The 27,211-nt window shown below is 37.6% G+C and overlaps 1 protein-coding gene across 1 annotated transcript in view; it reads right to left on the bottom strand.

Moving 5' to 3' along the window:
* Nucleotides 1–27,211, bottom strand: part of LOC108359717 (zonula occludens-like protein polychaetoid) — a 187,764-nt gene that overhangs the window by 158,814 nt on the left and 1,739 nt on the right. The window lies entirely within an intron of this gene.

Raw genomic sequence — 27,211 nt, 5'->3', positions numbered from 1 at the left:
GGCGCTTCTTGGTGCAGCACCCGCTGCAACAACCTCTTGACACACTGCACGAGTCGTTCCCAACATCCTCCTGCTGACGGATTCGCGGGGCAATTAAAAACCCACTCAATATTTCGACGTGGCATCTCACCTTCAATGCGACCAAAATCAAATATCAAATTATTCTTCAATTCTTTTTGGGCTCCCACAAAATTTGTTCCGTTGTCGCTTCTAATTCTTATCGGTACGACTCGCCGATTTACGAAGTTACGCAAACATATGATGAAAGCATCCGTCGACAAGTCTTCTGCAATTTCTAAATGGACCGCACGCGTTGTTAGGCAGGTAAATAGTCCAACCCACCGTTTCTCATTTCGCCTACCGATTGTCACCAGAAAAGGACCGCAGTAGTCTACACCAGCATAAGAAAATGGGCGGACATATGGCGTTAGCCGATCGATTGGCAGCTGACCCATGAGTGGAACCACTGGCTTAGCGTTGTTACGTATGCATACCGCACATTCTCTCTTCTTCTTGGACTTCAGCAGTGCTCGCGCTCGAGGCACCCAGAATTTTTGGCGCATCTCGTTGATGGTGAGGCAGTCATTTTGATGATGAAACTGGCGATGATACTGCTTCATTATCAAACGTGTTACGTAGTGGTCCTGAGGTAAAATGACTGGTCGGCGAGCTGTGATTGGCAAACAGTAGGCGGCATCTATTCTCCCATTTATTTTTAGTAACCCATCATCATCGACAAACGGTGTTAGTTGGAAAAGAGGACTGGTTTTCGGCAAGCGCTTCTTGTGCGTAATATTATGGATGTCGTCAGCAAATGAGACAGACTGAACTCTAGAAGTACCTTCTTTTCGGCGTTAGCGAGTTCTGCAGCGTTAAGTTCTCCACCCCGACGAACCTTTGACTTCGCGTTGTAAAATACACGCAAAACCCAGGCAACGACTCTGACGATTCTTAAAAAAGATGAAAAATTAGCAAACTTTATTGGATACTTCCCTGTTTTTGACAGCAAAATTCGATTCGGCAACTCTTCTGCAGCACAATGCTCCGAAGTCAGGTCTACTATATCTGGAGGCCAGCAGCTGGTGTCTTCTTGGAGGAAATCTGGACCCATAAACCATCTCGACTTAAGCTTAGTTACAAATGTTGGACAGGAGCGCGTTGCTTCGTCGGCCACGTTTAAAGAAGTAGGAATCCAACGCCACTGATTCGCATATGTGGCCCCCAATATTTCACCTACACGGTATGCAACGAACTGCTTGTAGGTTCGGCTTGTCGAGCGNTATGCAACGAACTGCTTGTAGTTTCGGCTTGTCGAGCGTATCCATAATATGACGGTTTTTGAGTCACTCCAGAATGTTATGCTGTCGATCTGAACGTCGTGACAGCGTTCAAGCGATTCTTTGAGACGGCAACCAAGCACTGCGGCTTGTAACTCCAGACGTGGTATTGTCATACCCTTAATTGGTGCGCACCTTGACTTAGCACACACCAAGGCAACGTCGATATTGGCTCCTTTTTGCACACGATATGCGACAGCAGCATAGGCACATGAACTGGCATCAATAAATATGTACAACTGGACATCGTCAGCATCCGGGAGCAACGCAGAATAGCATCGTGGCACAGAAAGGTATTTTATGGATTGCGCACTGTTCCACCACTTCGACCACTGATCTGCCAGCTGACACGGTATCGCTTCATCCCACTCCACTTGTAGCTTCCACATAGCTTGTACCATTAGTTTTAGACATATTGAAACATTTGCCAAAAACCCAAAGGGATCGTACATGCTCATGACTATGCCCAACAACTCGCGCTTCGTTGGCGACCGTATACCATTTAGAACGTCTTGGGCAATTTTGAAAAATTGGAAGTGAAACTCAAGACTGTCATTCGCGGTGTTCCAGAACATACCGAGAACCTTTTCGGTTGTTGCTTGGCGCTCCATTCGTACGATCGGTTTGTCTACCTCAGCATTTTCGCCATTAAGTTGTTGTTGAACGAATTCGTTGTTCGATATGAAATTTTGTAATTTGAACCCCGCAGCTGCGTTGATTTTAACGGCTTCAGTAGTTACCTCGACGGCTTCCTCGGCACTGTTGAAACTTACGACTAGGTCATCAACGTAAGTATTTTGAATGACAGCCCGTGCTCCCCTTGACATTGTTGACTGGAACTTAGAAGCGTTGACGTTCTTAATGTGCTCGGCACAACACGGTGAACAAATCGCGCCAAATATCATTGCGGTCATTTTATATGTACGGATCGGCTGGTTCGGATTGCCCTCTCCACAAAAATCGTTGGGAATCTTGATCAGCTTCTCGAATACGCACCTGCGAAAACATCTCCTGGATGTCTCCAGCTACAGCGATGATTCCCTGATGAAATTTGTGGATGATGGTTACGAGCGACTGCGCCTGTGCCGGCCCCTTCAATAAAACTGAATTCAGTGACACCGAGTTCGTCACTGCGGCTGCGTCAAACACGATACGCAGCTTTTGCGGCTTGTGCGGGTTGATCACACTAAAGTGAGGGAGGTACCATGTCCTTGGTCCTTCTCGAGCGGCTTCATCCGGCGTTAGTTGAGTTGCGTACCCTTTGTTAATGTATTTGGCAATTTCGTTGTTGTACCGTTCGGCGTATGTTGCATCACGAACCATTCGCGACTCTACATTTAACAGACGTTGTTTCGCCATAGCGTAACTAGGTGGGAGCTTAACGGCATCTTCCCGCCATAGTAAACCGATTTCATACCTCTTTCCGATGTCCCTAGTGGTTTCCGCTAATATATGTTTTGCGCGACTTCCGAATCCATAACCACCTTGCAATTGACACCGAAATTTTCCAAGGAAAAGTAATCTTCNGCTTAACGGCATCTTCCCGCCATAGTCCTATTCATACCTCTTTCCGATGTCCCTAGTGGTTTCCGCTAATATATGTTTTGCGCGACGATTTCCTTCCGAATCCATAACCACCTTGCAATTGACACCGAAATTTTCCAATGAAAAGTAATCTTCAACTATCTTCTTTAGCTGATTAAGACTTGTGGAGTGACGAACTTGTAACACCCTTGGCATTGTGACGAAATCTTGACGATGTGGGCCGTACACCACCCAACCCAGCTTGCTTTCTATTGCGACTGGCTGGTCCTGTCTGCTTTGAACTGTATTGCTAGGCACACCCGAATGACAGTTGTCAAGGCCTAGTAGCAAAACAGGCTTAACGTTTTTGTAGCTTTGAACAGGCAGTGCTGCTAGATGCCTGTATTTGCTTTGATCGATCGATTGTCTCGGCAAATTAAGGCCTTTGATAGCGCACAGGTTTTTCACCGAGAAGTTATTATGACCGTTTACGCCTCTTATTTCACAAGAAACTGACCTGGAGGTTTCAGTTGTTTGGCTGTCACCGTACCACTGTAGGGTAAGCGGCATGGCACGACCTCTTAACCCCAACTGTGCGGCGACTTTTTCCTCTAGGAGCGACACTGACGACCCTTCATCAAACATGGCATATACTGAGGCTCTACCGTGAGGACCGATCAAAATCACTGGCAAAATTTTAAAAAGGCTGGCAACATCTCTATGACAGTTCAATATGCGTTCATTATCAGCTGGCGGACTAGGCAAATGACGATCTTGATGCAGGAGCTTATGGTGCATACGCTTGCAACCATTTATAGTACATGTACTACGACGACGACAATCGGCCAAACTGTGGCCTTTCTGCAGACACCCAAAACATACCCGATGTTGCTTTACAAAAGACCACATAGCTGCACAATCAAGTGATCCGAATTTACGGCAGTCTGTGAGAGTGTGTACCTGTTTACAGCACAAACACGATGGCTGCTCCTCACTACTGTGCAAGACTCGACGTGTTGACCCTCCACTGTGACCTAGTTGGCGATTGGCATACGTGTTTTGTCTGGGCTGTGGCATTACTGGATGGCTATAGCGCAAAGAAACGTCGGCAACACCTGGCATAATCGACACAACCTTGGCCAAATCGCTCAACCAGTCGGCAAAAGTCTCCACAGTAGGATAAGGCGAAACGTTGGCGGCATACTTACTCCATTCGAACTGTTTTGATGGTGGCAACTTTGTAATCAGCTGTTCCAGAAGAGTCGGATTTCTCAAATGATGTTCGCACTTCGCAGATTTGAAAAACGCCGATATATTGCGAACACGATTTGAGAATTCGAGAACTTGATCAAGGCGGTTGTCACTGATTGCTGGAAATGTCTGAACCTTTTGTAGCTGTGCGCGTATTAATAAATCGGGGCTACCGAAATTAAATTCTAGCTCCTTTATTATTTTTGGTACATCCTCAGGATAAATAAACATTGATGTGACGGCGCGCTTTGCATTGCCTTGTAGCGCTCTTTGCAGTCGCATGAGGTTCTGCCTATTATTGTACCCGAATTCCGCTGTACTGTCTACGTAATTCGCAGAAAGCAATGGCCAATCTTCGGCATTGCCGTCGAAGGTTGGTAACGGGTAGAGCTTAGCGGAACTATCAAGAAGAGTTAAGGCTGCATTTGCCGACGTCGATGTTAGTGGCTGTACTGCAGGCAGCACTAACTGCGGCACGTTCTGCGACGATTGTGGAATTGAAGGCGGCGCAACTGGATTTGGTGCGNTCTGTGACGATTGTGGAACTGAAGGCGGCGCAACTGGATTTGGTGCATCAGCGAACTGAGCCGAATCCAATTCGATACGTTCACGCAACTGTTGTATCTCAGCTTGGCTACGACTCGTCTCATTTCGTAACTCTTGAACACACTCCCTCAATGCGGTGACGCTTGCAACCAAAGTAGCCAACGCGTCAGCTCCTATGTTGGTTGGTGGTTGCGCTGCATGCCGTACCGGAGCGCCAATTTGTCTGGCATCATCCGATTCGGAGTTGCTTCCCTCTGCATCTGCAACAGTCTGCGATCTAGTTGATATGCCTCTGGGCATCGCGGCGCGAATTTAAACAACGACTAATAATGCAATGTTACCCAATACCAAGTCAATTAAATTAAAAGTTTATCAAAACCCCACCACATGAAACGACGACTTTTAGTAAGGTCTTAAAAAACACTGCCTTGCAAATTGCTGGTGACTTCTGATGACGACTTAGAACGTTGACGCTTATTCGAGACGATGACTTACAATGATGACTGGACACAATGGCTTGATACGATGATCTCGATGATATTTGATAGTACCCAAATGCCAAACGTCTGGTACGTATAGACAAATAGTTAGCGGGCAAATTATAATTCCTTTAATACGAGCTTTTTCCACGTTGACTAGCAGGCCCCCAATTGCCCAAAAAGACTTGCACGTACACAAGAATAGTTGCGGTCAAAATTATTTTTCTTTTAATACGTTGACTTGCAGGCACCAATTGTCCCAATCGAATTGATTAAAAAAATCTATAGCGGTCAAATTATCTTTGTTTTAAGCGGATTTATTAAATTTGTCAAAACGGTAAACGATAATGTACAGGTGACTGTTGAAAACGACGACGAAAAACGGCAAACTTCCAACGATAACGGGCGATGATAAAAAATTTTGCAAATAGAATAAGCAGCGATAGCTATTTGTATACAATTTACCGTTTGAAACGGCGACGAAAACGGCAAACTTCCAATGCAAATGAACGATTACCAAAAATTTTGCAAATAAAATAGCAACGAGAGCGATTTGCAAAATGGTATACAACTTACAGGTTGAAACGGCGACAAAAACAGCCAAAGCTTAAAACGGCGACAACTTACAGGTTAAAACGGTGACAACTCACAGGTTAACACGGTGACGACAAATTTGCTTGTATAAACGGTAGAAAGAGCGATTTGAAAACGATTATGTGGCGGTGGCAAGTAAAAGACTTCGATTAATATGTTAAAATGATATACTTTGTACTTTTAATGATTTAGAGACTTGAACAAATTAGGTATATGTAATGCAAAATCAAATACAGATCACGATGAACAAAATGCAGGTATGTGCGTTGATCGTTGACAATGTTGATTGATGGCGATGGCGAAGTGTTTCAAATCGCTGCCCTTGCTACTCGTTCGCGCTCTGATTTTGCAATGAAATCGTTTGGAATCAACTGGATTCTAATGCTGTAATTGCCAATTTCGTTTTGCCCTCTCATACTTTGTTGCGGCGAATTCGAAGGATGGAAGGAGTTCAGTGTTGGGAAACGACAATATCTTTAATCTGATGTTGGAGAAGATAATAAGAGCCGCGGAACTAAACCGCTCAGGCACAATACAAGAGCGTAGAATTGTTGGCGTATGCCGATGACATCGATATTATCGGTAAAAACAAGGGTCTTTTTCGCCTTCTCGGGATTAGATACAGAAGCAAAGCGAATGGTCTGGTCTGGAGCGAGGACAAAATGAAGTATCTCCTGTCATCTCACAAACAGTCAGAGCATACGCATCTTGGCACGCACGTCACTGTTCACAGTTTGAAAGAGTAGAAGACTTCGTTTATTTGAAAACCAGCTTTAACACCAATACTAATGTCAGCATTGAATCCAACGGAGAACCGCTATTGCTACTTTGGACTGCGTAGGCAATTGAGAAGTAAGGGCTTTCTCGTCGTACAATGGTCACACTCTACAAGTGTGCTGGTGTATGGCGCGGAGGCATGGCCAATGCAAACATTTGATGAAGCGGCTCTTGGAGTTTTCGAGAGAAAGATTATGCGAAAGACCCTTACGCCCCTGGCGATGGCGAATACCGAAGACGATTTAACGATGATCTGTATGAGCTTTAAAACGATATAAACATAATGCAGCGAATTAAAATTCAGCGGCTCCTCTGGCTTGGCCATATCGTTTTACTGGACAAGAACGATCCTAATCTGAAATTATTCAACGCGGGCCGCGTGCTGGTAACTGAGAAAGAAGCATTGGAAAGACCAGGTGGAGAAGGACTTGGCTTCACTTGGCATTTCCAATCGGCATCAGTTGGCACAGAAGAAGAAATGACTGGCGTGCTGTTTTGAACTCGGTCAAAATCGCTTAGAAGGTTACAGTGTCAATAAAGAAGAAGAAACTTCCTTTTGCATATTTGGAAGATATGTAATCGTTATTGGGCCGATAGATGCTATTCTGTGTTTTGAAGACAATTATTTAAGAAGTTATTTACAGAAAAACGGATTTACGGAACTTATCGAGTTTTTGTGGAATTAATATACTGACTTCTTTTTAACTTAAATTTCCATAGCGTATAACTTTTTGTAACTTTTTTTTTAAAACGAATTAAGCTTCGGTTTTTGTGATCATCTGGTCACACTATAAGCGATTAGCGATTGTGAAAGATATTCATGCTCACTCGGACACAAGCAAGTAGTGTTGCCAACTTTTGAGTTTCAAAAAGCACCAACACTTGGAAAAAAGCGTTTTTCGACACTAAAGCACAACATTTTTTTAATCAAAGGATACTTTTTTCTTAACAGTTTGTATTTAACAAAAGTAAAAAAATAAACAATATTTACAAGTATAAATCAATACACAAAACTTTTACGATTTCATAACGATTGAACACACATGCCATGATGACTCATGCTTACGAAGTAATACCGAAGTACTGCACATTAAAACTGGCATAGGTACATATCTCTAGAAAGAAAAATCTAGTCCCAACAAACTAAAATGTATTTTCAAGGGAAAGAATATTACTAAATGATGCCCTAAATAGAAAAAAAAAAATGTTGTTTTCATAATGTAACCTCAAATATCGGCAAAAACCGTGTTTCTGGCACTTTGAGGTTAGGATATCTCACGTGCTAGAGCAATTCTGCGGAGTCACTACCTAAAAATCTACAGGATACGATGTGTTTTGCTCAGGTGGTAAAAAGTCAAAATCAGTCAAAATATGTACAAATAATTAGAAAAGAAATACTTAACTTACCTGTGTACTAGAGTGGTCCAAAAAAAATTTTCAAAGATAGCGATTGGGGCACCTTCCAACATTTTTCCTCTTGACGAAAGAGGTGCTGGTACCAAACCTTACGTTTCTATGTATAAATTTTCTCTTGCCGAAAGAGGTGCTGGTACCAAACCTTACGTTTCTATGTATAAATTTAGAGGATGCTCATGATCAGGGAACGGATTTCATGGAAATTGCCTTTTTTTTCTTCTAATGAGATCGAGTATATTCGATTAAGAATGTCCACGATTTAGCTTTCCCTGATTCCATATATACACATTTGGTGTCGCCTTGTTTTGCCTTTTTTAAGATATTTGCCTTTTTTGCCTTTTCTACCTTTAAAATAGTCATTATAGCATTTACATTTTTTTTAAGATTAAAAAATATACACATGCCCATGCGGCTTATAGAAGCGCAGGGACCTCTTGCCAAATTGGTGTTGGAAAAATTCAAAGCCGTTTTCTTGGAGACAATAAAGGGTGTGGATAAAATTGTAAAGGGCGAGGAAAACGCCCTTATTCCTGATAATATGAACATTTCAGACGTTCCATATTTAAATTGGGCTCCACTTGTATCAACTTACGTCGAGCACACATTTAGTACATTCAAGGCTTTTCTTCGCGAAAATGGAATGAAAATGCTGCCAGAAAACTTCAAAATGCATCTTGTGGTTCAACTATACAGATTAAAGTTTTATAAGTTAGAAGCTCGAAAGGATAAAATAGTCAAACATTCAAAGTACAAATTTTTCATATATTTTCTCTTTTTACTTGTAATATAATAATTTCTAAAATAAATGTATTTTTTGACTGATCTTCGTATTTTCTGTCTTTTTTTAGTGCCTTATTTTGCTTTTTTTGCAATACCTAGTGCCTTTTCCTGCCTTTTTCGCTATTTTGTGCCCCGTTTCTAGGATGAAATTTTTATTCCCCATACAAAAAATGGACCACTCTACTGCGTACTAGTATTTTCAACGCGAATACAATTTAACAAAAACGTGGGTTTGCAACTTCAGCTTTTTATCAATCATGGTTGCATTTTGGTTCATTTAAATTCGTAGATTCTTGTAAATTCAGTGCCGCCACAACTTTAAGTGTTTCAAGTCATTTTATATTTTAACTATCTATGAGAAATTGGAGTTCAGAAAAAAAGCACTAGGCACTAAGAATTTTTTGGCGTTTTAATTTTCAAAAGCACTAAATCTAGTACTTAAAGCACCAACTATGCAAGCAAGCCAAGCAATTGTGAGAGAGCAACATTATTTATTGTGAGCAAGTTGGGAAGAACAATGGGGTGATTCATGACTATGAGAGTATATTCATAAGCTGAGCTAATAACTGCCGAACTCTGGTACATATGTAAAACTTGCATTAATGTATTTTAAAAAGCATATTATCTCAAGAAAATTTTAAGTATTTTCCGATGATATATCTTTAGAAGTATAAATATATTCATGGGTGCGCCCCTGCTTGAATAACTATGATTTCAAATAAACGATTCATGGCATGAACCCGGTTGGCTCGTATCTACTGGCATTGTTTCCATCTTGTAATTGTAAATCTGTTAATATAATAAATGTTGTATATTGGATTCAAATGTAGCAGCACCTTTATTGTTTCACACAGATACATAGTGTAGCAACACCTTTATTGCAAGTTTGGCAACATAGTTGTATCGATAAATTTTATGTAGCACTAACATCGAGACGAATGAATAAAAAAGAAATTGAATTGAATGAAACTGGTTGGTTTTTCTGAGACACGTGGTTAGCGGTCTTAACAGTTGGCGACGAAGGAAAAATAATTATAAAAAAAAAAAAAAAGTTATTAAATAATAACCGCAAAACGTAGATACGTAGAAATTTCAAGATGACTGAAGGCAATGTGCCAATTACGCTTTTTCAAACGTCGAACATTCCGGAGTTTTCTCCACGTGATATTCCATGGAAAATGTGGAAGGAGCGACTCGAAATACATTTTTGCGAGGTTAAGTGCACGGATGACAACGTAAAGAAGGCAGTTCTGTTAAGATCAATTGGAGCAGAAGCTTACAGCGTGGTTCACAGTCTGTGCAGTCCCGAGTCCCCAGCAGCAAAAACCTACAAGGAGCTATGTGAAATTTTAAATACTCAATTCACTGCTCCAGTAATCATATTTCATGAACGAAAACAATTTCACACTTCGCAGAGAAAAGAGGATGAAACCGTTGCCTCGTGGTTTGCACGTGTTAAGCAATTAGCTCTGAATTGCAAATTTGGACCCAATTTGAACGCTTTTGTTCTTAATCAGTTCATAATGGGACTTCCAAACGAAATTTTCGAAAGAATATGCGAGGAGGACGAAAACCTCACTATCGAAACAGCCCTGCGAAAAGCGTTAATCATTGAGACAAAAATTGTAGCAAAGACGTCATCAAAAGGCAAAGTGGCAGAGGAAAATTCAGTAAATTTTGTGAAAGACAAACAGCAAAAAGGGGGCAAAAGCACGGAGTTCAACAGCGGTGCCAAACGAAATCCCAGCGGAGGCAGTAAGACCAGACGGGGGAGAAGACATCCGTGCTCGCATTGTGGATGGAGAAATCACAACTCGAATGAATGCAAATTTAAGAATTCAATATGTCATGCGTGTGGTAAGGCGGGCCATCTCGCATCGGTTTGTAAATGCAAAAACAAAAATAAACAAGTAAATTATGTATCAGATTCTGATAACAATAGCGATCTAGATCAAACACAAGACTTATTTTTAAATCATATTTACAGTGTTAAGGATGGTGTCGACTTGGACGAAGTTTACACGCTACCGGTTATTTTTGAAGGTATCAAAATGCAAATAGCCGTAGACACTGGTGCTCCTTGTACATTGATTTCAGCATCGCTTTATAAGAAAATACCAAACAAAGACAGACTTAAGTCATGCAATGTTCCATACGTAGACTACAATGGGGACAAGATACCAATACATGGTGAGTTTAACGCTTCAATTACGTATCGTGACACTACTAAGAGTGTTACAGTAGTTGTAACCAACACAAAAAATCCACCTCTACTAGGTCGCACCTTTTTAAGAGCATTCAATTTTATATTATCACAAGTAAATTCATTAAGCATTGACAGCAAATATTTGTTTCTAGAAAAAGAAATTCAAAACGAATTCTCAGAAGTTTTCGCTAATGGATTAGGTGCATATGTAGGTAAAAAAATAACCTTAGACTTTATCGATGAGGTTCGACCTATATTTCACAAACCAAGACCCATACCGTTGGCTTGGAAGGCAAAGGTAGAAGAGAAGCTTCACGAGTTGATAGATCAGGGCATGTTAGAACAGATTGATAATTCCGACTGGGGTACACCACTAGTACCCATCTTGAAAGCAAATGGAGAAATACGCATCTGCGGCGACTACAAAGTGACAATCAACCGTTTTTTAGAAGATTTTAAATACCCTTTACCCCGCATAGACGAAATTTTTTCGGCTTTAGAGGGAGGTGAAACATTCACAAAATTGGACTTAAGACAAGCTTACAATCAGCTGATTTTAGACGACGAGGCCCAATTGTCGTGTGCGTGGAGCACTCATCTTGGCATTTTTAAGGTGAAACGTCTACCTTTTGGTGTCAAAACTGCGGCAGCCATTTTTCAGAAAACAATTGAAAATATTCTCAGAGGTATTCCCCATGTCGTAGTGTATCAAGATGATATCACTGTCACTGGACCAAACACTCAGCAACATCTGAGAACATTAAAGCAAGTTTTAAATAAGTTACAATCATACGGGTTAAGACTGAACAATAGTAAGTGCAAGTTTTTTCAACAAAAAATATCTTACCTGGGTTTTACAATTGATAAACATGGTTTAAAGAAAAATGAAGACAGGATTGCCAGCGTAATTCAAGCCCCCTCTCCACAAAATCTTTCTGAATTGAGAGCGTTCGTAGGAATGGCAAATTATTATTCAAAATTCATTGATAATTTTGCAAAGAAAATGTCTCCACTGTATGAGCTTTTGAAAAAGAATGTCGAATTCAATTGGTCTAGAAAATGTGAGGTAGCATACGAAACTATAAAAAAAGATATTAGCTCTGATCAGATATTGGTACACTTTAATCCAAACAACCCCATCGTGTTGACAACAGATGCCTGCAATAATGCTGTTGCAGGAGTCTTAGCACATAAATACAAAGATAACGTAGTCAAACCTATAGCGTTTGTATCAAGAATGCTAACCAAGAGCGAGCGAAATTATAGTACTTTAGAGAAAGAGGCCCTAGCTATCGTCTTCTCTGTGACAAAACTCAAACAGTATTTACTAGGCAATCATTTTATTTTGCGCACAGACCACAAACCTTTAACCACAATTTTTGGTGAATCTAAAGGTTTACCATTGATGGCGTCTGCTAGAGTACAAAGATGGGCCCTTACCTTATCTGGCTTTTGTTACAAGGTGGAATACATAAAAGGCACCTCAAATGAAGCAGATAATTTATCTAGAATGCCCCAAGCACCCCTAAATTGGGATTATAAAGACTGTAACTTCATTCAGTTAACAAACCAGCTCAATTACCTAAGCTTGAATTTTAAAGACATAGGCAAAGAAACACGCCGCGATAGCGTCTTGTCAAAGGTGTGCACATCAATAGAAAATGGTTCCATATTTAGTCTTAAGGGAGATGAATTCAAAGCGTTTGTTAATAAAGGATCTGAACTCTCTGTCGAATATGGGTGCATCTTATGGGGACATCGGGTTATAATCCCTAAAAAGCTACAAAGTCAAGTCTTATCTTCTCTACACCTGTCTCATTTAGGCATTGTGAAAACTAAGTCGTTGGCGCGGTCATATGTGTGGTGGCCAGGTTTAGAAAAAGACATAGAAAACCTCATAAACTCATGTCAACCATGTCAAAAACTACAACCCAGTCCGAACAAAAGTGTACTTATACCATGGCAACCAACAGACACTGTCTGGAAGAGGATTCACGTTGACTTTGCAGGCCCTATAGGACAGTATTATTTTCTAATTGTTATAGACTCTTTCTCAAAATGGGCAGAAGTTTTTATAACCAAAGAGATTACGTCAAAGTTTACAATAAACAAAATAAGGGAATTATTTTGTCGATATGGCCTTGTTGACGTTCTAGTAAGTGACAACGGACCTCAATTCACCTCAGACGAATTTCGTAACTTTTTGAAAATTAATAATGTAAGACACGTATTAACAGCACCCGGACATCCTTCCACAAACGGACAAGCTGAGAGCTTTGTTAAAGTTTTAAAAAAATCTATTCAGACAAATCTCAAAGGCAGTGGGGGTGTAGACATTGATAAGGTAGTTCACCGATTTTTAGCTGACTACAGGAACACAAAACATTGCACTATAGGAGAAACACCAGCTAAGATATTTTTTGGGCGTAGGCTTAAAACCAGATTTGATAATTTGAAACCACCTTCAACAAAAGATATAATATTTAAAAATCAAGAAAAAAGTATTTCAAGCTTCAAAGGGAAAAGAGATGTTGAATTTAGTGAGGGACAGAATGTGTACATTAGAAACTACTCTAATCCAAATAAACCTTGTTGGTCCCCGGCAACAATCCAGAAAAGGCTGGGATATCATACGTACTTGTGTGTGTTTGCTCAAAATAATCGTTGTATCAAACGGCACACAGACCAAATACGGGGACCGTCTGCAAACGTTTGTGAGGCCTTGCTGGAAACCAATGGAACGGACAACGTTCAAAATAATCCGAATGACCGAAATGGCGTGGAAACTTTGCACCAAGAGACACCTAAAAGACAGCTTAGGCCACGCAAGGAAGGCAAGGTTGTAAAAGAATCCTAGAGCAGTGACCAGTAGTTCATTTAATATTTTTTATATATATATATATATATGTTTAAGTAAATACCGAAGGAATCAAACTCGTCTTAGTTGTACATAATGAACTTTTAAAATTCAACATTGTATAATCAGTAACTCAAACTTGTAATACTATTTTACTTACCACTTTATTCATTAACAAAACAATATGAGTGAGCGTGTTGTATATTGGATTCAAATGTAGCAGAACCTTTATTGTTTCACACAGATACATAGTGTAGCAACACCTTTATTGCAAGTTTGGCAACATAGTTGTATCGATAAATTTTATGTAGCACTAACATCGAGACGAATGAATAAAAAAGAAATTGAATTGAATGAAACTGGTTGGTTTTTCTGAGACACGTGGTTAGCGGTCTTGTTTTTATAACACGTCTTCAAGTCGGAGGAGAAGCTCGGCCAAACACTAACATATGTGTAAGCGCCAATCTACTACTACTACTTCTTGCCTGGGCACACCCAAAAATCACTGGCACTGGCGTTTTTTCAGTTTTATACAGATTTGAATTACTTTTTACATAAATAACTGACAACAGCTTATTAGCGAATCGAAATCAAAACGATTCGGGGACGATTTGGAATTAGGGATGTCAGTGGCAAAAATATATCGAAGTTTTTCTTTAATTCGATGCATACATCGGTTCATCGCTTTTCATAGGATTTTTCAGATAATGTTTCACAATAAAATATGTTATTAGCAAAATTGTAGAAAATTTGAAATAAATTACTGCAACTGAGCTAATTACGTTTTTAAGGGAACTTATTGCAGCCATTTAAATTTTTTGGCCAAAGTCACTTCTTTTTTTTGAACAATTGAAAAACTAAAATGACGGTTAAATGTACCGGAAATGTTAGTTTTCAAAAAAACATCAATACATCGATGCATCGATACATCGACTATTTATACATAGAGTGGAAAATGTTCGATGCATCCAAGAAAACCATCGATATTTTCGATGCATCGATGTTTTTCTGGCATCGCTATTTGAAACTTGTTCGATCTAGCTCGGAATTGAGAACACCACCAATAATTCTGTTAGTGACTATGTGTTTAAATAATTCAAAATTTTACATTTGTAAACTGCGGGCAACTTCATCCCTCATTTCCCCTTACATCTGCAATCGCCTGATGATCGGAATGGCATGAACCCGGGTGTCTCGCATCTACTGCCATTATTTCCATCTTATAATTGCAAATCAGTTAATAATACGTTTTTTATTGCAAAGAAAATTTTTTATTGTATAGCAGCTTCCTACCATTATATGTATGGTAAAAAATCAGTGTTACCGCTGAAAATTTTTCGAAAGTCGCAAAAAAGTGTCACAGCCGAAAAAAAGAGTCTTCAAGTAATCAAAATCTTTTATACCATGTATATATAGACTTTCATTATTTTACCTTTTGAAACCTATTCATAGTCGAAATAAAATTGACGCTAAAGTTAGTTATAGACTTTTGACATAATTTTCGAGGAAAAAGCTGCACCTAACATTAAATTCGACTTTATTTTATCTATGAGAATGCCCCATTTTTTTAAATAAATTCCTAATGGAGATAATCATTTTCTTTAAAAAAAATTGTTTCTCTTGAAATAAAAACCCAGTGGTGAGGAATATAATAAAAATACGAAATATGCAAACAAAATTGCAGTTAAAAAAGTACTTACATTAATATAACACTTCAGTCACAAAAAAGAAGCATTAGAACTTAGATAACAATTATTACAACAAAGTTTAGCCCTTTAAGTTTTTATATAAATTATAGTAGAATATTTGTTTGTACCGAGAGTTACGAATATGAATTTAACACAAATAACTTGGGGAAATGCTAAGCTACAAAACCGGTGCGTTGATTCATGCTACGTCTGGATGTTTTTGCGGAAAAAATTTTAAATAATAAAAAGGTTGAATCAGCCAAAATCTTGCCAGAGGTGTAATTTTTAAATGCTTTTGAAAAGTAAATACTAAAATCATTTTTAAACACGGAAAAAAACAAAATGTATTTTATGAAAAAATTGTAAAAATGTGTATGTAGAATTTTAATCAAAGGAAAAGGGCAAAAGTCGCATGATTTTTAAGAAAAGTTTTAAAATAAGCCTATTTTTAAAAAGTCGGTATCAGGGGCATCGATATCCAAAAAGAGCCAATTTGGCACTTTAGTCGCTCAACGGTAATACTGCTCGTCATCTCTTGGTTGTAACACTTTTATCTGCGTTCCGTCCGCACACCCAATGACACCGGTAAAATTGAATTCCGTATAAAAAATACTCCTTTGATGCGTTCTTCTCCGCGGGAGAATGTACTCTTCACAAAGGCAGCTCTCCAGCTCCTGTACAGCAAAGTGCAAAAGTGCTTCTGCCTATATTGAACCCAGCCAGCAAAAAAATCCGAAAACCGATACGAAAAAGGAAAAAAGTGGATGAAGTGCGGATTTTTGTCCGTTTACCGATTCCATTTTCTAAAGTAAAAAAAAATCCTGTATATCATGCAAGAAGTAAGCACATAGATTTGAAATATCACTTTGTCAGAGATTTGTATAAAGCAGGTGAAATAGCTTTAAATTATGTTTGTACTGAAGAAATGATATCAGATATTTTAACTAAAAACTTACAAAAGATAAAACATTGCAAATTTAGAAAAGATATGGGATTGTATTAAAATGTTCTTAATGGAAAATGTGTACATATTGAGGAGTGTTAGAAATGTACTTTGTGAAATATTACTTTGTATTCAATATTGTATACACATTTGCTATTGCTGTATGTTAAGAAGTTTGAAACGAATAAATTTTTTTGATTCTGGAATATACGCTATACAATCAAGACGTTTTCTCGTGTTCTTTAAATCCTCCAACTACGCATATAAAGCTGCTATACATTTTAACAAAGTGGACAACTACCGAAAATTGTTTGTGAAACGGATACTTTCTCGGCTGTTTTTTCTGAAATTTGTCTGATTGAATTCTTCGTCCAATACTCTCCTTCTGCACTTCACAGATACTTTTTGATGGTTCAAAAAAATTCCAACCCGGCTCCTGCTGGAAGCTAACAACTAGCGGCACGCGCCTCTGCACGCTCAGCCACTGCCGACTACGCATGCATGCTTTAAAATGTTTATTTTCATATAAAAATGTATTACGCACGTATTTAACTGTGCACATCTGAGTATGTATATGTAAGTGTACATACGCATACCAAGCATCCCAGTGGGAAAAGGTAATCTATGGGAATGCAAAAAATAATGACCTACACACGAAAATATGCAAGAATTTCTCCACAGCAATGTCATACAAAAGTAATGTGTCGCATGTAGCCTTACGAAACTATAAATAGAATTAAACAATATAAATTAAAAAAAAAAAATTAAGTCCGTGCAGCAGGTTTTGAACCCGTGACCAACAGCATCCATTCGGCTACAGCAGCTTTTGAGATGACGTGAACAAAAACATACTTGAGTTAGTTTTCAAACCTATTTTTTTGTTTGTCGCTTCAGAGCTACACATCATCCGCTCGCTTACATTGCGATGCATCTTTTCGTTCAACCGTAGTTATTTATCTTGGTAGAAAAAGGTAATGGATTTCCATTTTCCCACTGGTATGCAGAGAGGTGACAACCAGTGTTGTCGTTTTAGCCCCTTGGTGGCTAGATTTAGCTACCACATACTTTTTTGGCCACATAAATTTAAAATTGCTACTAGCCATTTTTTTAGCCCTTTGGAGAATTTACTTATACTTGGCATGAAAAAGTTGTATATGCTTAATTTGATCTCATTTTTTTCATTTATGTAAGAAACGAATTTTTAAACTAAGAAATAGGCTGACTTCCAAAACGTCAATTGTTTTGCATACGTATTATAGTTTGTCCCATAACGCCGAACTACAAAATGTTGACAATGTATAATTTTCCAAAACGCATTTGAAAAGTTGTCGAAACACATCGCTAGAGCAATCAGCGATCAGAAACAAAGTTGATGCTTCGTTTGTTTTTGGTTACCATTGGTGTTTTAAAAATGGAAAATTCAGAAAAATTGTTCATTGCTAAATTGAATATTTAAAATATGCAATTTATAAAGTTGCAATTTCGATCTTTCCTCGACCTCATTTGTAAAGAAATAAATACTGTACCAGCATGCTGGTAAGTTATATGCTTCGGGTCTGATGGTACAATCACTTGATGGAGCCAGCAACCTGGTCTCGTATATTTCCCTTTTATACAAAAAGGTTTTTGATTGGATAAAATATTTGCTTTTTTCCAGAGTTCATTGTTTTTCTATACCATTACTTATTGAAAATGTTTGCGTGTATACTTACATATGTATATGTAAGTAAAAAAATGTAGCTACCATTTTTAGCCACAACAACTTTTTTTAGCTCTTTTTTAGCCCTATTTTTAAGGGAATTTGGCTACCACTAAAAATGATTCGCGGCAACACTGGTGACAACACATATATACATACTAGTCAGGGAAGCCAAGTCGTGGGGAATTCCCCCGATTTGCGGGAATTTGAGTTTGCGTGGGGAATCGGGGAATGGACCGTTTTTTGTGGGGAATTTCAGTTTACGTGCGGAATCGGGGGATGAACTGAAACCGTAACACCTTCGGAAAAAAGTTTAAAACAAGAATTTTTAGATACTAGAAACTTGCACTTACAAGAATTGAGTGGGCTACAAAACAGCATACTCGAAATCTTTCTAGAAAATCGAAATAAATATATAAAAATAACTTAAATTAATAAAGAAATAATAATAATTGTGAAAACTTGTCGAAATTTGGTGCGACTTAAATCTGAATTACATTAAACAAATAATAAACAGACAGACCAGCAATATGTCAAAATACATACATTTTTTTGTAAATAAGTAAATGTCGGCCGCTGTGGTGTAGTGGTAAGCAGTGCGCGCTTTCACTCATCAGCACCTGGGTTCAAGCCCTGGTCAAAGCAACATCGCAAAAATTATAGAAAAAGGTTTTTTCTAAACAGCGGTCGTCCCTCGGCAGGCAATGACAAACCTCCGAGTGTATTTCTGCCATGAAAAACAGCTTCTCATAAAAATACAATCGCCGTTCGGAGTCGGCGTAAAACTGTAGGTCCCTCCGCTTTGTGTGACAAATCAAAGCGGACGCCATAAGTCGGAGGAGAGAAGCTCGGCCAAACACTAACATATGTGTAAGCGCCAATCTATTATTATTATTATTATTATTATTATTATTAAATGTCCACGGGTGGAGAATTTTACAAATGCTTGACACAATTTGTTGATATCCAGAGGTCAGGGTCAGTGTGCCCGTTTTGATCCAAGTGGATTTTTCGATGAATTTTGGAGAGATACTTTTTCAACTTTGATACTTTTCCAAATACAAATGAAAAAAATCTGTAAATTTGTATGCATTACAAAACATGTCGTGCACCTGTGGCAACGTACATCCAAAAGTTCATTCTCGTTCACTGAACGAACCTTGCATGTATTGTGATCATGGTTGCCACTCGCCAACATTTTTTTCTACCAAAATCTCTTAAGAAAAGTTACAAGAAGTTACCAAATCTTCACTACCAAAATCTTCACTTCCTCAGTGAGAAAAAAATATACTGAATAACACTGCTGTGTATATTTCATAACAAATATGTATATACTTACAGCCCGGTTCTGTGCACTTAATAAATTCAATATTTTTATAATTTGTCAATTTTTGATTATTTATCAAGAGCTCCCAGTTCAAGCACAGAAGTTTAAATCTATTTTCTTGATAAATTATCAAGATTGAAAATGCTATTGACAGTTATAATATTTTTTTTTATTAGAAAATAGTTTTCTATTTTGGTTGTAGGTGTTTCCGACAGGGTAGGAGTATGATGTAATGTGGAACGATTTTCCATCATCCTTTGTCAAATTTGGTTTGGGACAAACTGGTTTCGGCGTTGTTCCATTTTCAGTGTAATTTTTCGTTCGGAATGTGCTGATACTTGGACCTGCGACTCACGAAATAATAGCACATTTCGAGTATATTGCGAAAATTTCTCATGTTTTTTGCTATTTTTTCGGTTTTTCATAATCTACTGTACGTCGAAATATATGTCGGTAGATAGGCCTGGTAAAAAGCACGCGACATTTTTTTTCCGGAATAATCAAAACGATTTATGGACCTTACCAAAAATTGCCAGATGGCCATGGTTAATATGTGAGAGGGTAGAATTCAAAATGTATCGCAAAAATTCGAAAGTCGTTTTAAAAGTGCAGCCCTTGGTGCTGCCGCTGTAATTTAAATATTTTCAGTATTCGAATATGAGATGACTCTAATTTAATCGAAGTAATTTTGTAAAAGTGTCGGTAGTGCTGCCACTGAAACTCGAAGGGTTTTTATAATTACGCACATTCAAAACATAATTCATTTCTTTCTAGTAATGCAAATAGATGTTTAGTTGCAAAAGTTACCAAAATGAAATAAAAGTTACCAAGTTACCAAACCGTTTAAAAGTTACCAATTTTGGTAGAAAGTTACCAATTGTGGCAACCATGATAGTGATTCATGATCCATGTCGAAAAATGTCAAAATGTGAATAAACGAACAGTATCATTGCATTTTTTTTTTTTTCGCTATGTTCAATAACAAAAATTAGTGCTTGGTACTCGGTAATTCGGTGCTCGGTAAGGCCCTGCTTCCTCAGGAAAACACCAATGTCGTGATAACCGTGTCACAAAATATATTTCCAATGGATACCGCCTATTTCTCATGGGCTGCAATATATGTCAGCGCGTGTTGCTTGACATCTATTGGAGGGAATTTGATAGTTTGACAGCCATATTATCACTTGAAAGAAAGCGTGCTGGTGGTAACTTCGATGAAATATTAATATTAAATCAAAATAAGAATCTGTTCCCTATTGAATTATTTATGATAACGTTTTAAGAAGTCATTCAGCAAGTTCTTTTAAGATTTAAATGTTTTTATACACCGAAATTGAGAGAATGTTGTCTGGCGGCGTCATGCGGCAAATGCTTATACACATTCATACAGTNCCATCATCCTTTGTCAAATTTGGTTTGGGACAAACTGGTTTCGGCGTTGTTCCATTTTCAGTGTAATTTTTCGTTCGGAATGTGCTGATACTTGGACCTGCGACTCACGAAATAATAGCACATTTCGAGTATATTGCGAAAATTTCTCATGTTTTTTGCTATTTTTTCGGTTTTTCATAATCTACTGTACGTCGAAATATATGTCGGTAGATAGGCCTGGTAAAAAGCACGCGACATTTTTTTTCCGGAATAATCAAAACGATTTATGGACCTTACCAAAAATTGCCAGATGGCCATGGTTAATATGTGAGAGGGTAGAATTCAAAATGTATCGCAAAAATTCGAAAGTCGTTTTAAAAGTGCAGCCCTTGGTGCTGCCGCTGTAATTTAAATATTTTCAGTATTCGAATATGAGATGACTCTAATTTAATCGAAGTAATTTTGTAAAAGTGTCGGTAGTGCTGCCACTGAAACTCGAAGGGTTTTTATAATTACGCACATTCAAAACATAATTCATTTCTTTCTAGTAATGCAAATAGATGTTTAGTTGCAAAAGTTACCAAAATGAAATAAAAGTTACCAAGTTACCAAACCGTTTAAAAGTTACCAATTTTGGTAGAAAGTTACCAATTGTGGCAACCATGATAGTGATTCATGATCCATGTCGAAAAATGTCAAAATGTGAATAAACGAACAGTATCATTGCATTTTTTTTTTTTTCGCTATGTTCAATAACAAAAATTAGTGCTTGGTACTCGGTAATTCGGTGCTCGGTAAGGCCCTGCTTCCTCAGGAAAACACCAATGTCGTGATAACCGTGTCACAAAATATATTTCCAATGGATACCGCCTATTTCTCATGGGCTGCAATATGCGTCAGCGCTTATTGCTTGACATCTATTGCAGGCAATTTGATAGTTTGACAGCTATATTTTCAGGCTCGGTAAGGCCCAGTTTCCACAGGAAAGCACCAATGTCGTGATAAGCACACAAAATATATTACAAATGGATACCGCCTATTTCTCATGGGCTGCAATATATGTCAGCGCGTGTTGCTTGACATCTATTGGAGGGAATTTGATAGTTTGACAGCCATATTATCACTTGAAAGAAAGCGTGCTGGTGGTAACTTCGATGAAATATTAATATTAAATCAAAATAAGAATCTGTTCCCTATTGAATTATTTATGATAACGTTTTAAGAAGTCATTCAGCAAGTTCTTTTAAGATTTAAATGTTTTTATACACCGAAATTGAGAGAATGTTGTCTGGCGGCGTCATGCGGCAAATGCTTATACACATTCATACAGTTCGTCAAAATGACAGTTGGTAGGCCATCGGTGTTTGCCTGTGGAGTTTTGCGGTAAATTTTCCCCCATGTAATTTGTTTGTGTAAAATTATTTTAGTATCAGTTTACCCGTTGCCGAATTATCGTGGTCGAGGCTTGATAATTTTTCTGGTAGCTGGTAAACTACAATCAGCTGTACGATATTCATCATAACATAAGTAAATGAATAAAGTGATACATATTGATACATTTTAAGTCTATTTTCTGCTACAATTTTTCACAAGGCCGCGGTCACAATGATCAGGGTTCGAATTCCACTGCAGGCAAATATGCAAATTAATTTTTTTTTGTTTATCTTGATTATTCACTTCTCGGATAATTTTTCAGAATGAACGCGGTCATTTTAATATGCGCGTAATTGAATGCTCTTTCAAATAAATAAGCACAAATTTATAAAAAAAAAAAATACAAATACATACACTCGTGATACTTATATTCAAAGAATCAAATTTTTATTTGAAGCACATTATTAGCAAAAATATGGTCTGCTGTTTTATACATAAGTTATTTTGCTCCGAATCCGATAACGCCACATTGGATCCACCATTTTGAACTAAAAAAATTTGATATCAGTTTTTGGTGCAAATGAACAAATTATGTATAAAATTTGGCCGCCACATTAGATTAGCCATTTTGAATTTCAAAATCCTGACATCATATTCGAAATCAGCGACCACAAAAACCTCCAAACACCAAGTTGCAAATCAATTTGGTAACTTCTTGACTGTTGGCCAGTAGACCATAGTGAAATGGGGGGAAATACAGTTTTACGTCGCCTCTGAACGGCAAATGGATTTTATGAGAAGCTTTTTCATAGCAGAAATATAATAATAATAATAATAATAATAGATTGGCGCTTTTACATATGTTAGTGTTTTACCGAGCTTCTCCTCCGATTTGTGGCGTGCGCCTTGATGATGCTCTCGGAGGTTTACCATTGCCTTCCGAGGGGCGACCGCCCTTAAGAGAAAACTTGTTTCTATATATAAATATATTTTTTGCGATGTTGCGCACTGCTAACCACTACACCACAGCGGCCAGAAATATGGCAGAACTATACTCCTTCTAATTTGGATGCTGCTTGAACCTAGATCCTGCGGAGTGATCGCACGCTCTTCTAACCAAGTAGCTGCATTGGCCGTTGCAATATATTGTTATAACCAGATCTCCTTCGCTTTCGACTAACAACCAGTAGTCAGCTTTGGCAGTAAAGATGCAAGAGGAAATGCTCAACAAGTAAAATGAAATCGAATAGCATTAGCAATTGAGTATTATTGGGGTTAAGAAACGCTGAGTGGAATGATACGATGCACGGTGGTATTGCGGTGGGAAAAATACAATATTTTGAGTATTTAGTTTTTATATTCGAATGGTTTAGCCTAACAAAGTGATATTTGAATAAGACCAAGTAGAACAAATAGTAGGAAGTATAAGTTCGGGCGAAACCGAACTTTATATACCCGGCGCAGGGATTAAATATCGTCGTTTCAACTTTCTCTAAACTACCTTTGCATGGTAATCAGGACTGTTTTCCCGATTTCAAACATTTTCGATAATATGCTGAGCTATGCTTAATTATTTATAATGGAACTAAGTTTGGTAGAAATCGATAAAGTGGTTACCGAAAACGCCTTTGTAGTCATAAAGTGGGCGGTGCCACGCCCAATTCCTAAAAGTCTATAGAAGTCTTATTTATTTATAAGATATTGATGTTAATGAAATACCGGAGTTTTCGTATTTCTGCAATTTAGCGTTATACGGGAAGCGGGTGTAATTTTAGTCCGGTTAGAATTATTTTTCACGAATTTCTTTTCCGTACCAGGGTTGTTAAGTCTACCAAGTTTGAAACTTATAATTCGGCTACCGAGATACACATTTGTGGTCATAAATGGGGGGCGCCACGCCCATTATCCAAAAATTCATAATAATCAAATTTTCTGTTAAAAGGAGATTGAAATAATTGATTTTAGGTGAATTAGCGTTAGTATTTGTTAATTTATCACAGTTTTCGTGTTTTTGTAAATTACCGTTTTATGAGAGGTGGGCGTAGTTATTGTCCAATTTCAAAGAATTTCAACAGATTTGTTAGCTAGACCATAGGCAAGATTTGTACCGAGTTTGGTAAGGATTGGTGAAGCGGCTACTGAGATATTTACAGCATTTTAGAATAAGTGGGCGGGGCCACGCCCATTTTTCAAAAATTTCCTACCTTGGATAAATGGAAACCTACATACCAAATTTCGTTGAGATATCTCAATTTTTGCTCGAGTTATCGCGTACACGGACAGACGGACTGACATGACTTAATCAACTTCTCTATTAATTATGAGCATTTATGTATTTAGATTTATTTGTCTATATCTATCTTGGTTCGTTTTGGCTGTTACAAACGACGGTTATGTGAAAAAAGTTAGTATACCCCTGTGCACGGTTGCGCTCGGGTATACAAATTCATTATAACTTTGTACGAAATTGGCACTTTTATACAAAATAAAAGCAACAAAAGTCTGAAGAATTCTACTCAACTGAAACCGATTGTGATGTTTGTTCACTTAAGCAAGGTGTTTTCCTCATAACTTTTATTTTATTGTATTTGTTGCAGGTTCATACGAAATTATAGCACTTATATATATAGCATTTTGTCTAGAAAAATAGAGAAAAAAGCAGGGTAATCAGCAAAATATTTTAATAAATCTTAGCAAAGAAAAATTACTCTTTATAAATGTTTCCTCCACCTTCTTACTATAAAAAAATTATCGACTTCTGAAAAAAATGTGGCTCATATTTGCGACTTTTAACGTAACCCCATATAGAAATAATGGCACGTTGTTTGCATGGGAGGTATGTGTTAAATAAACCGATTACTCCCATTTTTTGGATGTTAGTTACTTATTATTATTATTATTACTAACATATGAGCAAAATTTTGGAGTAATATGTTCATCTGTCGGCTTTTTGTGGCCTTTTTAAGGCGTTTTCGAGGTTAGGTTTCTGTGGGTGATATGATATGCTTTGAAATAAATCGATTACGCCCAATTTTTGAGGATTCACACGTAACGTTATTAAAAATATATAGAAACAATTTCTTGGTAATATATTCATTGGTAAGGTTTTTATGGAATTTTAAGGCATTTTTTAGGTTAGGTGTGTATGGGAAGCATGCTTTAAAACAAATCGATTAAGACCATTTTTTGGCGTTGTGACAAACATATGGAAAAAATGTTGGACTAATATATTCATCGGTGCAATTTTTATGGCAGTTTTAAGACGTTTTTGTGGCTAGGTTTATACGGGAGGTATGCTTTAAAATAAATCCATCACGCCAATGTTTCATTCTTTTCTTGATTTATATCCATAAATGTTAGTACGGAAAATTGAGGCTCTACGCCGATTCATACTAATTTTTTCCAAAAAATTTATGGCGGTGTACCACTGTGTGATGTACGCGTTGATGTGCATTAAAGGCAGGCGGCTGGAAACTAAACCAGTTTCGAGAAGTTGTTAAACGAGATTTTAAAGCAACAAGAAGGAGAATACACACTGATACAACTGTATGATTCTCATTCCCGCTTTTCTCCGGAGAGTAGAATTGGCTTAGTAAACTTGAAATGCACACACATATTTATGTAAACGATTGTGTGTACCCAAGCAGTGTTGCCAGGTTTTCGGCATGAGAAAACGTCCCTCTTGGTCTGAAACAACGTCATTTCCTATCCAAAAACGTATTTTCTATGTATGCACACGGAATTGTTCTTATTAAACTTTTATTGTATACAAAGGTACATATTTATGTAAGGTATATTAAAATGTCATTTCGACAGAACACATTTAAAATTCATTAGTGGCATTCACCAAAGTGAGCAAGTGGCCTGGCACTCTGGCAAAACAGCAGATGAGCTCAAGCAACGACTGTTGACAACAATTTGGTGAATACCACTATTGTAAACTGGTTTGAGATCGTTAATATAAAATTCATTTTATACATACACTTGTGATCAGCTGATTAAGTCATCAACACTTTGATCGATTTTGGCTGTTTCTCTTTTGCTTATTTAATGTTTATTATTTTTTCATAAAAGCCTAGCTCATTATATAACTAACACAATATAAATCCATATTCCAAACTTTGTGCAAAACTATAAAAAATCTGCAAAGTTTCAGCTAGATTTTTAAGTTTATATTCAGATTTTTTAGAATTTTTTAGAGTACGCAGTTTGATAGCCCATTAAATTCCAGGGTGCAAGTTTTAAGTTGCTAAAGAATCGTGTTGATTTTTAATATTTTATTTTTTCTTGTAGACATTTGGTTAGGCGGTCGGTTGTGGAAAATGCTTAATTACGTCCTGCTAAGAAGGAACATAGTGCTTTTGCGAGCGGGCGCGTTGCAAGCTCTTCCTGATTTGGCTTTTAATATGCAATTGCAAACATGGTAATAAGCCTTGTAACCTCAAGCGTTTACACAACCAGCCTTTAATGCGGTATCCTTAGTCCAAGAATAAAAAAAAAATCAATGCACGTACGCTTGGTTTGCATCATATTTAAATCATATGTGCAAAGAATAAATATCTTTTGAGGCACCTGCTGCAAAAAACAGAGCTTGTAAAGATTTATTAAGAAAATAATTCAAAATCAGTTCTACTTACAAGATTTAGACACTTAGTACGCAAATAGTACGCTATGCATTGAATATATTGTGCATAGAGAAAAATTACTGGGAAGTTAAAAATCGTCATTTTTTACACCGAAATCCAAATGTCAACAGGATACAAAAAACGTCCAAATGACGTTAAAAATGTCAGCCTGGCAACGCTGTACGCAAGTGTAAAAAACTATATTTGTTAAAATTAAATAACGCAAGCCACAAATTGGAGGTGAAGCTCGGTCAAATACTAACATATGTGTAAACGGCAATCTCTTATTATTCAATAACTCAAAACGTTTCGTTTAAAGCGTCAAGTTCGTTACTTGAGTCTTTTGTTTCGGACTATTTTGTAAACTGAAAGATAATTTTAGGGCTGCGACTATCCGTATATTCGTGTATCCGATTG

Source organism: Rhagoletis zephyria, unplaced genomic scaffold (assembly GCF_001687245.7).
Source record: "Rhagoletis zephyria isolate East Lansing unplaced genomic scaffold, Rhagoletis_zephyria_1.1 Rzeph_scaffold_00443, whole genome shotgun sequence".
Taxonomy (NCBI): Eukaryota; Metazoa; Arthropoda; class Insecta; order Diptera; family Tephritidae; genus Rhagoletis; species Rhagoletis zephyria.
This window is presented reverse-complemented; position numbering and strand designations above follow the sequence as displayed.